The following is a 14,814-nucleotide window of genomic DNA, read 5'->3' on the forward strand; positions in this document are numbered from 1 at the left end:
TCTGCCGAGGCCCTTGGAGCGTCCGGCACTCAGGAGCCCGGAGCTCACGGCTGCTTTATAAAGCTGACAAAGTCGGCAGGATGGGTCTGGGTATGATCTCAGCAAACTGGGTTTATTGGTACAGGAACAGGGGACAGAGCTGAACAGGGTCCAGGGACAAAGACAGGGTGCAAGCCGAGGGCACAGGGGGTTTTTATGTGGGGTAGTGAGGGTGGAGCTGAGGGTCAGGGTCCAATGGATATGGGGGAAAATGGACCAAAGGAGGGGTTAAGGGTCAGGACAGCTAATAGGGAAACAGGGGCAGAGGAATGCAGTAAACTGGGGCCAATGGAGGGACAGAGAGAGAGAACATTCTAGGGACTAACCAGAGATGGGTAACAGGGGGTGAACTAGGGTAATTAGGCCAACGGGCCAATGGGGTAACAGAACTTTCCATAAATCAGCATGTGCCTGCAAAGATCTGTGGGAGAAGCAAGCTTCTCACCATAACCTTGAAATCTATTCTTCTCATTGGGGACCAGTCCTCCACGGGTGGGAGATTGAGACTCCCGTGGGCCTCCACACCAGTGCATCTTCCTTTTCCTCGCAGCCTCCTTCTCCTCCGTCCAGACAAAGTTTAGGATTGACAAATCCTGGCTTTGGGGGAAGAACAAGGGGTGAGCACCTTGGGTTTTGTGAGAAATGAGCCCCACTCTTTAGAATTTTTGAAAGGTTAATAAGGAATAATAAGGGACAAATCAGTAACAGTGCTGGGTGTTGGTGATGGCCAGAGGCACACCGGTTAACCACAGCAACTCTTCTTGTCTAGTTTCTCCATTGTATTGTTCAAATACATATTCATAATGATTGTACATATTCAAACATTTCTTTGAACTCGTTTACTTGTTCCAGGAATTCTTTAGGTTGGTTTGACCCCCAACTCGCCTTTGTAGAGCACGTGCAGGAATCGTGGATTGCTGTTTTGAGGGTTGTGTGCCACTGCCTCACAAGGGCCCCTGTTCTGTGGTTTCAGCAGGTGACAGTTATTGACAGTGGAAGGGTCAGTGGCAGGGGCCTCATCACATCCCTTCCTTAAATGTTACCTGACCATGCAGATGGTTTTAGCTATTTCCACAAGTACTTTAAATGAACATTAGCTATTTCACAAATATCTCTGAGTTATTATTGTCAGTTAGTTAAAAAATAAAAGCATTAGTTATTATTTCACAACTACAGCTACTTCTGCAAAAGTTAACATTCTAATGCACAACACATGGCATCCACTTGAATATTTTGCAAAAGCCAAAACTATAATGTATCTTTTTCACACTGTCATCAAACTCAAATATCATCCATAAATGATGTTCTGAGGATATGAGCTACACAGGGGCCAGGCATTGGCCACAAAAAGCTGACAAATTATACTATAGCAACAGCAGTGAAAAGTGATTACAAACTGTACTCTATCAAACTCGTTGTGATTAAGAATATTTTGCAGAAGTCAATACATAATAGCTAAAGCCAACACTACCTAGTTATTTATAACAAACCCAGGGCAGGTTTTTCCCTTGCATGGAGCACCTGGGCCTTCCCTGGGCCCCTTCTGCCCTCCTGCAGAGCCGGTGGCATTTTCCAGCACACACAGTTTGTAACCAAGAGCCGGGTGCAGCCGAGAAGGCTCCAAGCGCCTCCTTCCAGGCTGACTCTGCAGGTGCCGAGGCTGCTCTGGGCTCTGCCAGGGCTCTGCTGGGGCTCAGCTCTGGGCCAGGCTGGGCCCGCTCTCCCCTCACATTGCTCCGGGCAGCTGAGTCACAGCGGGAGAGGGAAGGGACACGTCAGGGGAGTTGAGGTTTAAGAGAGTTTTTATTCCAAAAACTGCCATAACAAACAGGCTGTGCTAACTACCATAACCAACTACCTGTGCTAACTACCATAACTAACTACCTGTGCTAACTACCATAACTAACTAGTTGTCCTGACTACTGTAACTGAAAGCTGTCCTCAAGTGCTTCATCTCCTCCGCTGCTCCCTCAGTTGCTTTGCTGCAGTGATCAGAGGGGTCAGGCTGGAGGGAGGCTTGGCTGATGATAAAAATGGATGCTGGCCAAAGGATAAAAAGGAAAGAAATGAACTGTTACTTTCCAGAGTCAAGTTCCTCACAGGCTCTGTTGCAACAGGACAAAGGGAAATGGCTTGAAAATCGAGGGAAGCAGGCTCAGATTAGATCTAAGGAAGAATTTTTTAACCAGGAGAGTGGGGAAACACTGACAGGAGGTGCCCAGAGATGTGGGAGGTGCCTCCTCCCTGGAAACATCCAAGCTCAGGTCAGGCAGGGCTCTGAGGCCCCTGAGCTGCTTGAAGATGTCCCTGCTCGCTGTGGGGCACCAGGTCCAGATGAGCTCGAAAGGAGCCTGCCAGGCCACAGCAGGCGAGGATTCTGCTCGCTCTGCGCGTGGAACGCAGCGAGACTGGAGACTATTGGAGGGGGCCCCACAAGAAAACCCCTCCCTGGCGCTTCTGCTTCCCCTGCAGCCCTTGGCTCTCACCTGCAGCAGCTCCTGGGCAGCCCAGCGCCGCTCCTCGTCCGGCTCCAGGCTGCACTCGAGGCAGTCCCGCAGCAGAGCCGACAGGCGCCGGGGCTCCTGCAGCTGCGGGGTCCCGTTCTGCCGGATCAGAGCGCGAGCCTGCAGGGAAAGCAAACTCAGCGCTCTGCCAGCTTCCTTCACACCCACACGGGCTCACATCCACCCCGGGGCCTCAGCCCCAGCGCCAGGGGCACTTTCCTCCCTGACAAAGATGCTGCTCAGAGCTCATTTTGCTATGCCAACCAAAAAACCCAAACCTATGGGGCTGCCACAGCCACTGCAACATCCAAATGATCTCGCCTTGAGAGCCAGTTTCATTGGCTGACTCTGTTAGTAGGAACCTCCATCAGAAATAGCCCATTTTGCTTCTCCAAATATGGACACCAGCTTTACAGGCCATCTTCCAGAGTCACTGTGGTCTGCCTGTGTTATTTCAGAGGATTCTTCCATCAAGTGCATCTCTGCAGTGCCACTGACACTCCAGTAAATGCATTCCTGATGCCTCATCCCAGAAACTGCCAGGCAAGAAGCAGGAGGTTTGTGATGCTGAAAGCTCAGGCTTGGTGACATGGAGAAAGTAGCTTGGAGTAGGAAAGAAATGTGTTGGACTATGGGGATGTTAAACAATCATCTTCATGTTTTTTAACAAGTTTCCCAGTGAGAAGAATCAGGGGGGAAATCATCTCGCAAAACCTCTTTTAGGAACTCCTGCAGAAAACTTGTTGGGTTTGGGGTCAGGATGTGGGGTGGTTTGGGGTTTTCTTGCAAGGTAACATTAGACCTGATGCACTTGCTTCCCATTTTCAGGTCATCCTCACAGCCAGAAGAGCTGCAACAGCGTAAATCCCAAAGCAAATTGTTGCTGGAGATTGCAGAATATTCGTCTGTGTTGAGGCTGGAGTGCTCTGGGAATTCCCTTCCCATGTGCAGAAACCTCCAGCTGCTGCTCCCAGTGCAGGATCCCCCTGTGCTCGCAGCCTCTGCAGCCCCTGGAGAATTTGCCTCTTATCATGGCCGCCGTTTCCCTGAAGTGAGGAGGTTCTCCTTCCACCATCTCGATGGTCACAATGCCGAAGGACCAGATGTCCACCTTGGGGCCATAAGGAGATCTGGTCACAACTTCTGGGGCCATCCAGTGAGCAGTGCCCACCATGGAGCTGCGCTGGTCCTGCTCAGGGCTGAGCTGAGCGCAGAGGCCAAAATCAGCTGAGGACAGAAACATACCCTGTCAAAGGCAGCTGCAATGAGGAAACCAAGCACAGAGATTCCCCACGCTCAGTCTGAGAATGCAGTAGTGAAGTCAGCTGGAAAAGTCCTCAGGAACTCTCAGCAGGAGAGAGAATAAGAACAGAGTAGAAGTGCAGTGATGCTGGCAGGCCGTTCACTGCAGAGGCTCTTTCTTCTCCAGCTCATAAAAACAACAGAGAAACAAAGCCCTGAGCATGGAGCCACTCCTGTTCTCACGCCCTGTTTGGAAGGACCATCGTGTCCTGTGGTAGGCATTGGGACAGGCGTTCGGAAGATTTCGGGCTGTGACAGAAAATTACAGGAATCCTTCTGCCCCCTCTCCCCATAGATAAGGATCACCCTTGGAATGTAGCCAAACGTGTAGCCCCCCTAACCTATGCATGCCAGTAACTTTCCACTCCATACTAACCCTAGAAAGAATAGCCAAACCCCTGTCTGACGTAGAGAAACCCCTTAGTCCATAAATACCCTCGAGACCCCTCAATAAAGGCCTTTAACCCTCCACCACATTGGTGTCAGCGTCCGTTATTGGCCACGAGGGATCCCAAGGAGGAGATCGCAGTGCTGGACTCCGATACTAGGTCATCGCGGCCTTCACAAGAAGGCAACATAGTGGTGCCGAAACCCGGGACGAAGAGTCTGGGCGACGGGGATACTCCTGGCCAGGGGACAGCACTCACAGAGCCGGATAGCGAAGCAGGGGGACGCCCCGGGACCTGCGATTCGTATGGAAGCGATAGCGAAGGTCGTAAGTTTGATACATATGCAATGGGGAATCAAATGTGAGCTCAGGAATTTTAATCTCGCTTTAACGAGACTCCTAGAACTCAGGGTCATTGGTCGACCCATAGATATATTGCACTCTGAGGTGTGGCAGAAATGTACTGTCGCGCTAGCAGAGGACACAAAAGCCACAGGCAGCAGCAAAAGCCTGAAAGCATGGGGGAAGGCAGAAGCAGCCCTACGCAAAGCATTAGAAGAACGGGAGACGTGGAACGCTGCGCGTTCCCGTCTGTTAATCACGCCACAGCTGGGGGAGGGGGCGATAACGCGAACCCCCCCCGGTGGCGACCCGATTGAAAACGGGGAAACGCGGGGGCCGGGCGCATCCCATCCCTCCCCAAGACCAGAGCCCCCGGAGCCCCCGGAGCCCCCGGGGGACTCCCTGACCCCTTCAGGCGACCCGCCGGGACCCAGACCACCTCCAGAGCCCCCCTGGGTGCCCGCGGGCCCCCCGCCCATCCCTTCCCCGCCAATAGTCGACTTAGCGCAAGAAGCAGAGAGACGTGCGCAGTCCTTTTGGGAGGGATTGGCGGCAGAAGCCCGAAATATCGAGAAAGCAGGTGCGCGGGCGGGCGGCGGAGGGGATCCGCCGCCCTACCCGTTTGAATATGGCGCTGGGGGCCGGGAGGAGGGGTGGAGCCCGTCGGCCCGCGGCGGGAAGAACCCGGAAACGCGGCCAGCTGCGGACGCGCATGCGCGGGAAACCAGCGCTGAGCCCATACCCAGCCGGGAGCCGGGGATCCCAGCAGACGCGCATGCGTGGGGGTGCGACAGAGGGCGGGCACTCGCTCGGGAACCGTGCCCACTGATGCCACCATATATGGGAGAGATCCCTCCCTGCGGGAGGCGGGGCGAGCCCAGGGGGCGGGAGCGGCACCGCCCCCGAGGGGAGGAGCGGGGCCGAAGCCGAACAAAACGGCAGCAGAAGCCGGAAGTTCATTGGCAGTCGACTTCCGACTCTGAAGGAAGCCACAGCTCCCCAGACCGCTCTGCGGAGCCCACCAAGTCCAGCAGCGACTCGGAAGCAGAGAAAACTGAATCAATGCGGTTTCGGACGAAACCAAATAAAACTTTCAACACAGTCGAGAACCAGCCCCAATACGAACTCACCGATTGGGGTAAAATCAAAATCGAATGCGCGGGATGGGCACCCGCAGCATCGGTGCATGCCTTCCCGGTGAGAATTACAGGACCCCAGGGGAACCAGCAAAGAACATATACTCCCGTTAATTCCAAAGACGTTCAGACAATAGTAAAAGCTATTTCAGAAAAAGGAATTAACTCAGGGGTGGTTTCCACTCTCGTGGACGGTCTTTTTAGCAATGATGATTTACTCCCTTTTGATATAGTGCAAATAAGCAGTATGCTTTTTGAGAGGGAGGGGACGTGCGGGATTCAGCCCCCTCCCGCTATGGATGCGAGACGGCCCATCTATGCCAACCCATAGTGGGGCAGGGAATTTTCATACCCTATGCTCCCACAGGCAAAAGCACACAGAAAGGGAGAAACATGACCTACCCCAAACCCTTGCCCACAAGGGTCACCGACGTCCTGACTGGCGATGAGGAAGCCTTCCAGATAGGCCGCTCAGCCAGGTCGGACCCGGACCCAATCCTTCGCATGTTAGAAGCTACCTTTCTATCCCTGAATGAATCTAACCCTAACCTAACCGACACCTGCCGGCTTTGTTACGATGTTAAACCCCCCTTTTACGAAGGAGTCGCTTTAGATACCCCCTTCAGCTATTTCACAGCCGATGCCCCTTGTCAGTGCAGATGGGACACACCCCGCAAAGGAATTACCCTGAGTCAAGTCACAGGTCAGGGCAGATGCTTTGGCAATGCAACCCTAGCTAAGCGGAAAGGCGACGTCTGCACCGAAGTAGTTGAGCCCGACAGGAAGAATAATAAGTGGGTAGTCCCATCCGCATCTGGGATGTGGGTTTGCCAGAGATCTGGAGTGAGTCCCTGCGTGTTTCTTGCCAAATTCGATAACTCTAACGACTTTTGTGTTCAAGTTCTGATCATCCCTAGGATCCTGTACCACTCAGACGAGGAGGTGTACCACCTTTTCGAAGAAAACAGCCGGCTCCACAAGAGAGAAATACTAACAGGCATAACTATCGCAATGCTGCTCAGCCTAGGAGCAGCTGGAACGGCAACAGGTGTCTCAGCCCTAGCAACTCAACACCAAGGACTGTCCCAGCTGCAGATGACCATCGATGAGGACCTGCAGAGGATCGAGAAATCCATTTCCTTTCTAGAAAAGTCAGTCTCCTCGCTCTCAGAAGTGGTCCTGCAGAACAGGCGAGGACTGGATCTCCTGTTCATGCAGCAAGGAGGCCTGTGTGCTGCCTTGAAAGAGGAATGTTGTTTCTACGCTGACCACACAGGAGTCGTTAGAGACTCCATGGCAGAACTCCGAAACAGACTGGCTCAGAGACAGAAAGACAGGGAAGCCCAACAGGGCTGGTTCGAATCCTGGTTCAATCGATCGCCATGGCTAACCACCCTAATTTCTACCCTAATAGGTCCATTGGCAATGCTGCTTTTAGCTATTACCTTCGGGCCATGCCTGCTGAGCAAGCTAGTCTCATTTGTTCAGGCCCGCCTAGAACGGGCTAGCATCCTGTTCGTGGGACAGCAACAATTACTGTGAATTCAACAGAGAACACTGCCAGTCACGAGAGACTTGCCTGGCAGAAACTTACTCAGGTTTCCCAAGACCCTTTTCCCTAGTCAGATCTCAACCTCGTACCTCATTTCAGTGCCTATGTATAAGACTACCTCGTTCATTTGTGAAAGGGGGGGGGAAGTGTGGTAGGCATAGGGACAGGCGTTCGGAAGATTTTGGGCTGTGACAGAAAATTACAGCAATCCTTCTACCCCTCTCCCAATAGATAAGGATCACCCTTGGAATGTAGCCAAACGTGTAGCCCCCCTAACCTATGCATGCCAGTAACTTTCCACTCCATACTAACTCTAGAAAGTATAGCCAAACCCCTGTCTGACGTAGAGAAGCCCCTTAGTCCATAAATACCCTTGAGACCCCTCAATAAACTCTTTTAGCCGTCCACCACATTGGTGTCAGCGTCCATTATTGGCCACGAAGGATCCCAAGGAGGAGATGGCCGTGCTGGACTCCGATACCAGGTCATCGCGGCCTTCACAAGAAGGCAACACATTAATGCCATCTTCCCTCTCTGGTGTGTTTTAACTCTTGGCAAGATGCGTTTGCCTCTTGCTTGCTGGAAGATTCTCTGCTCCAGGGCCGGCACCGAGCTGGGCTGTGCGGGCCGGGCAGCGTGGAGAGTCCTTCCCCAAGCACTTGGCCGGGCTTGGGGAGTGTCCGGGCTTGCGTCAGACACTCGGGGCAAGGGATTCCGTCCAACCGGGGCCACCTTGGGTGGGGAGGGGCTGGCCCCAGGGCACATGGCAGCGTGTCCAAGGGCCCTTTGTGACACGGTGCAGCAGGGTCACCGAGTGGAACGGGGCGTCCGAGCAGCCCTTTGTGACACGCGCTGACATAGGTGCCGGCGGCGCCGTGGCCACGCCACAGTGCTCGGTGCACGCAACGGGACAGGACGGGACAGAGCGGTGCTGTGAGGAGCCCCCGCACAGCCGGCTCATTCCTTGCTGACCCGGAGCTTTTCCGAGGCGTTCCTCCTGCGGCTGGCCTCACGGCCAGACCTCGGGACTCGGTGACTCGGAGCTTTTCCGAGGCATCTCCCATCCCTGCGGCCGGTGCCCTCGTGGCCAGGCCGTGGGACTTGGTGACCTCCAGCGTTCCTGAGGAGTCTCCTGTCATTGTGGCAGGAGCCCTCGAGAACAGAGTGCAGGACTTGCTGTCCTGTAATCTTCCTGAGGCTCCTCTGTCGCAGGTACCTGCAAGGCAGGACTGCGGCACTCGCTGACTCGGACCCTTGACGGGGCATCTGTGTCCAAGGTGCCCTCGAGGTCAGGCAGCGGGATGGCAGGCAGACTGCTCGGCCTGTTCAAGGGGCTTCGGGGCAAGAAAAGCAAAGGCCCTGCAGCTGCCCCAGCACAGCAGCCTGCAGAGCCGGAGCAGTTGCAGCCGCTGCAGTACGGTGAGTGGCGGAGCTGGGCCGCAGGGCTGGTGCCTGCAGCCAGTCTGGCTCCATCCCATCCCATCCCATCCCATCCCATCCCATCCCATCCCATCCCATCCCATCCCATCCCATCCCATCCCATCCCTGTGGACATGCCCACAGACAGGATGGGACAGGGGTCGGGGCTGCCCCCGCCGATGGCCGTGCTCCGGCCCCCGGAGCTGTCCCTGCCTGGGCAGCGCAGGGCTGGGCTGTGTTCTCCGGCCTCTCCCGCCGCCCCTCAGCTCTGGCTGCGCTCGCTCTTTTCCAGATGCAGCCAGGGACCGGACTCAAGTGCAGGAGCCCACCCGTGGCCGCTTCCGCAGAGCAGCACAGGTACCTGCGGCCGTCCCCACCTGGGCCGGGCCTGCTGGCACTGCCCGGCCCAGCCCCGCGCTTGGAGCAGGCCATGGAACGTCCCTCTCTTCCCGCCCTTCCTTCTGCTGCAGACACTGTGGAGGCTCCTGCGCCTTCGGCGCAGAAACACCGGCGGCACCAGCACCGAGGGCACGGCCCAGCCTGACTCCAGGCCCTGCGAGCTGCAGGCAGAGCCTGCTCCCAGCTCAGCCTCTTCTGATCTGGCAGCAAGCTCAGACTGGGAAACAGACGAGGACGGCTGGGCGGAGGCTGACATGCCTCTGACTCAGGGCAGGGCCACCACACACACCCAGGCTCAGGCCATCCCAGAGACCGAGGCCATGCCCACACTGACCATGACTCCTGAACCCGCTCTGGAGTTTTTCCAGCAGGCTGCTGCTTCTCTGCAGCAGGTAAGCAGCCTGGGACCAGGGCTGAAGTCCTCCTAGGATCACATGGCCCCTCAAGCTCCGTCCGCTGGCTCTCCTCAGCCTTTGAGGCCATCACAGCGGGGTGGGAAGGCAAGCACTTCTTTGGGCAAGCTGGGGAAGTTGCTCCCTTGGACAGCACTCCAAGTCTTCCCCATGCCGCCTCCTCCAGGTGCTAGCCATGGTGAGGGGCATTCTTCAGAGCCTGGCGTCCTGTGTCACCGTGGACGCCGGGCTGCAAATGCAAATTCTGGCCCTGACTGAAGAACACCCTGATCTCGTGGTGATGAGCCTGCTGTACTGCGCCCCAACGTGTGACAGGTACGGGGCACAAGTGCCTCGAGAGTCCAGTGCTCACCGGCCCGTGGGGCCCCTGGCCCTGTACAGCCTGTCCGGCGGGCTCTGCCAGACAGGCGGAGAGCTGCGGGAGCCTCGGGCCCCTCTGTTTCCTGCGCCTCTGTCACGCTCCCTCCCTGCCCCTCAGGGCACCGGGGCTCTGTCACCCGGCGCCACGCAGCCGCACGGGGCGCGGTGCTGACGCACAGCTCTGCTCCCACAGAGCCGCCGCGCTGATGTGGAGAGCCATCGGCACCTCGGAAGTGGCCGCCGAGGAGGTGCTTCCAGCGCTGCTCTCTGCCGTGGAGGAGCAGCCCCCTTTCAGCAGCGTCTTCTGCAGCGGGGACAACGAGGCCATCTTTGCCCTGGCTGTGAGTTTCTGGAGCTGGCATTTGCTGGCCCTCCAGTTTGCCTCTCCAGCAGTTCTCCATGCTCTCCCCCAGCCTGCAGCTCCCTGCCTGGGCTGAAAGCTGGCCTAGGGGCAGCAGGCTGGGTGATCCCCCTGCCTCTCCCCTCGGGCCCTGCCTCAAGGACACCCTGACACGGAGTGCTGCCTCAGCGTGCTTTGTCTCTTGCAGGCAAGTCTGGTGCTGTGGAGGATCGCCCCCATGTCTGAGTGGCACTATGCCCTTCTCCTCCATTCGCCCCAGCTGTTGGTGGCTCTGTTCCTGCAAATCGTCACCACCACAGAGCGCATGCCAGAGGACGATGAGGCGCGGAGCTTCTGGGGAGCGTGCCGGGAGGAACACGGCCTTCCCAGCGAGCCCAACAGGTGCCAGTTGCCCTATCCTTCCCACGCCCTCGTGGCCAGGGCCAGCGCTCCCAGCGTGACCTGGCCTTTGCTCGGCATGCAGGTTTGCAGTGCAGACCATGAAGGCTCTGCTCTCCAGACTGGCCTTTGACAACAAGCTGGTGGCTCTGGAGCACAAGCAGCTCTGGGAGAAGCTGCTCTCTGCCGACACGCAGCACTATGCAGCAGGTCTGCTGGCAAGGTGAGATGCCCTACTCCCCACCACCACCGCCAGCATTTGTGCCCTGTGCCCGGAGTGCCCCACACAGTCCCTGCGGTTGGAAGCGAGAGGGCCTTGTCACCGAGGGAGGCTCCAGCACACTGGAAGAGGTTGGGAGAGGAGGATGCCCAGGAGCAGCCGCCTCCCAAGGGGCCCATGTGCCCTTGCAGAGCGCTGGGGAAATACCAGACCTCTGGGAGTCACTCCTGGGAGAGGTTTGCCCACCAGCTCAGGGCCTTGGTGCCTTTTTCCCCTGCCAGGGAGATGCGCCATGGCTTGACGCCCTTGTGTCCCTTCATGGCCTCGCACCTGCTCAGCCTGCTCTTCGGGAAGCGGCCACGCTGGCATCTGCCTGCCCTGGCCTTCTTGGTGGAGGTGAGCCTGATGGCCAGCGCTGCCTGGTTCAGCTGCCTCCCAGCACTCGGGCCTCTCGTAGCTGCAGCCGCCTGGGACGCCGCCCGCCCCCGCTGCTGCTGCTGTCTGGGCCCGGCCCCGTGCGGCTCCGGGCTCCTGCCGGCCGGCTCCCCTGGCACTGCCCTCCTGTGCCTTTCAGCTCCTCGAGTGCCTGGACTTGAGCCAACACGGTCCCAGTGCCCTGGCGGTGGTATCCAGGCACCTGCCCAGCCAGTGCAGGGACGGGCTGCGCCTGGCGCTCCGAGGCCTCGCGGTGCTCAGCAAGGAGCCCTCGCTGGTGAGAAGGGGGCAGTGGCTGAAGCCGCGCTGGCAGCATCGTGTGGCTGGGCAATGCAGACCTCTGGGCTTGCCTGGCCTTTGGCAGCAGAGGCAGCTGCTCCCAGCTCTCCTGCCTCCCGCTTCAGCTGCCCCAGTGGCCCAAGCAGCTGTTGGTGCTGTGGCCAGTCACGGCTTCACAGCACAGCCCCGTCTTGCACACAGGCCGGAGGAATACGCGGCCTGTATCAACACCTGCTGCAGCAGCTGGCTGATCCAGATGCAGAGATGGTCTGGATGACCCTGTGTGCGCTCAGGGATATGCTCCAGGACAAAGACCTCAAGCCACCCAGCGTCACCGCCCTGAAGCTGGCTGAGCCCCTCCTGCAACACTTTGAGAACGTAAGGCTCTGCACCCCCAGCCAAGGGCACTGGACGCTGCCTGCAACCTTTGTGCTCTGTGTGTAGAGATTTGGGCTTTTGGCCCAATGGGCCTGCAGTAGCTGGTGCTTAGGACTTTTCCTACCCTTCCAGGACAACAGCCACGTGCGGCTGCTCTCCATTCAGCTCTTCTGCAAGGTGATGGAGCTGGTAGAGGAAGAGGGGGAAAATCCTCCCATGACAATCGTGAGCCAGAGCCTGCTCCCTCTCTTCTTGCACTGGCACGATGAGAACCTGCATGTGGCCAAGGTGAGGTTTTGCGTGACGCAGCCGCATCCCTGGCAGGGGGCTGGGCCGCCCTGGCGCCTGGCGGGCTCCAGCCTCACCTGGCCTTGGCACAGGGTCACGGGTCCCGTGCCCTGGGCTCGGGTGCCACCTGCGGCTCTCTGCTGCTCTCCAGGCCTCTGGCGAAGCCCTGCTTCGTGCGGCACGCTTCCTGAGGAGTGACCTCGAGCAGCTGCTGATGAAGGGGCAGCGGATGCAGTTCGCCGAGCGCCTGGTAAGGACAGCCCGGGAGCCCCAGCCGCAGGCTGGAGAAGCCCCCCTGCCCCCGGTGCTCGGTGCGGGGGGCCGGCAGCTGTGCCCCTGCCCGGTGCCGCAGCCGGGCCCGCCAGCCTGCGCCCCCCACGCCGCTCCCTGCCCCGGGCCGTGCGGGCCGGCTCGGCCGCTGCTGGGCGCAGGGAGCGCCCGGCCGAGGGGCAGAGGCCGCAGCGAGCCTTCCCTGTCGGTGCTCCCCGCAGCTGCTGCAGGACGAGAGCCGAGCGGCCGAGCACCTGCGCTGGGCCCTGCCGCGCCTGCGGAGCCCACAGAGGCCCGTGCGCCAGGCGGCCGTCGGGATCATCGGTGAGCCCCGAGCCCGGCGCCCCTCCCCGCCCCCGGCCCGGCTGCTGCCCCGGCTACAGCGGCAGCCGCGCCCGGGCCGCTGCGGCCCCGCCCGCCCTCGGCGCTGCCGCCGCCCTCCCGCAGCCAGCCGTGCCCTCGGGCGGCAGCGCGCGGCAGGGGCCGGCAGGAGCCCTGCCCGGCCAGGAGGGCGTGCGGCCGCAGGGCTGGCAGCGCCCGTGCCGGGCAGCTGTGCCGCCCGGCACCGACACGGGCTCTGTCTTGCCAGGGCTGGCCGGAGTGCTCGTCACGGGGCAGAAGGAGGAGCTCCAGGTCATCAGCGAGGGTGAGTCAGGGCAGCCGCGGGGCAGCGAGCATCGCCGGGGGCAGCTGCACATCCCGGCCCCGGAGCTACAACCCGTGCCCGGGCTGCGGAGGGCTCTGCTCCCTGTGCGGGCGAGGGGCGGCGGGGGCACAGCCCGGAGAGCTGCCAGCGAAACGTGGGCGATCCGTGACCAACACCTTCCGGCCGAAGCCCTGGCAAGAGCCGGCTGGGATGGGCCTGGCAGGAGGCTTTCCTTGGATTCCCTCAATCTGGCCTCTGACCGTGGCTCTGTTCCTCTCTCTTCCAGCTCTTCAAGCCCTGAGAGAAGATGACAGCCCATCCTGCATCAGCGTACTCATTCAGCTGACCTTCCAAAGAAGATCTGCAGGACTTCTTGCGTCTGCTGGATCAGATGTACCGGCATCCGTCGGCCATCTCCAGCTCCCGTTGCAGATGGGAGCAGCTGCAGAGCAGGATGCACCAGCTGCAGCTCCAAGCACAGCTCTAGCTGCTCAGAGCTGAGCCTGTGGGAAGCTCCAGGAGCTCCTGCCATCTCTCTCCCTGTTGGCAGCTGCCTCCCTCCAGCTCTCAGACCCTGCCCATCCGCTTTTTTTGTCTCCCAGATCACCCCTTTGCTTTGCTTTCCCTTAATAAAGAGTTTGGATTTTTCCAAAACCTTAAGAGTGTCTTGGTGTTCCCTGGGAAATACAGGCATTTGGAGAAATGCCTTTGGAAGAGAGGGGCTTGCTTCTCAAGCAAAGTGCTTCCCCAGGCGCCCCCAATGAGGTAGTGAGCCATCTCCCTTTGGCTCCCTGCGCTCCTTTCCGTCCTTGAGGCCCCTCGCACTTGGCAGAGGGGCGTGGCAAGGGAGAAGACTGTGAGAGCAGCTTTGGCATCTGCCTGGGCCTGCGGAGACCCCGCCAAGCAGCAGCGGCAGGGCGTGTTCCCTGCCTTTGAGCCCAGCACAGAGCAGGATCATCTCTGTCCCGCCGAGAGCCCCAAATCTCTCTCAGAGAGCTGTGAATTCAAAGGCCTTTATGCACACATTAATGCCATCTTCCCTCTCTGGTGTGTTTTAACTCTTGGCAAGATGCGTTTGCCTCTTGCTTGCTGGAAGCTGCTCTCCTCCACGGCCGGCACTGAGCTGGGATTTGTGGGCCGGGCAGCGTGGAGAGCTGTGACCGTGGTCACAAGGGTTTTCAGGATGAAGAAGAGATGAGAATTTTGACTCCATGATCAGAAGGCTTGATTTTTTATTTTCTGATATACCTTACATGAAGACTATACTAAAATGAAATAGAAGAGTTTTCTTCAGAAGCTAGCTAAGCTAAGAATAGAAAAGTATGAAGAACAAAGATCTGTGTCTCAGACAGAGAGCAAGAGCCAGCTCTGCCATGAGTGGTCAGGAAATCCAAACATCCACAGGAGACCAATCACGGGTCTACCTGTTGCATTCCACAGCAGCAGATAACCATTGTTTACTTTTGGTTGCTGAAACTGCAACTTCTCACAAGGAAAAATCCTAAGAGAGGATTTTTCATTAAAGATGTCTGTGACACCTTTGGAACCCCAAAAGTGGAGAGATCAGCAATAGAGAACACCTGGGAGAGTTTTTTCTGGCTGAATGTTGATATGTGGAGATTTTCATGGACACAAGACTCCTGCTGAGTTCTAGTGATGGACCTGGCCAGGAGGAGCCTCTACTCCAAGGCACTCCCACCTTTGT

The 14,814-nt window shown here is 58.1% G+C and overlaps 1 long non-coding RNA gene across 1 annotated transcript; it reads right to left on the reverse strand.

The window, feature by feature from the left end:
- Positions 1 to 1,823: 1,823 nt before the first annotated feature.
- Positions 1,824 to 4,859, reverse strand: LOC136570696 (uncharacterized). The gene is made up of 2 exons (XR_010785552.1): positions 2,526 to 4,859; positions 1,824 to 2,079 (listed from the first exon to the last, which is right to left on the reverse strand). It is a non-coding gene; the product is annotated as an uncharacterized lncRNA (long non-coding RNA).
- Positions 4,860 to 14,814: the final 9,955 nt, after the last annotated feature.

This window comes from Molothrus aeneus, unplaced genomic scaffold, assembly GCF_037042795.1.
Source record: "Molothrus aeneus isolate 106 unplaced genomic scaffold, BPBGC_Maene_1.0 scaffold_35, whole genome shotgun sequence".
In the NCBI taxonomy this organism is placed as follows: Eukaryota; Metazoa; Chordata; class Aves; order Passeriformes; family Icteridae; genus Molothrus; species Molothrus aeneus.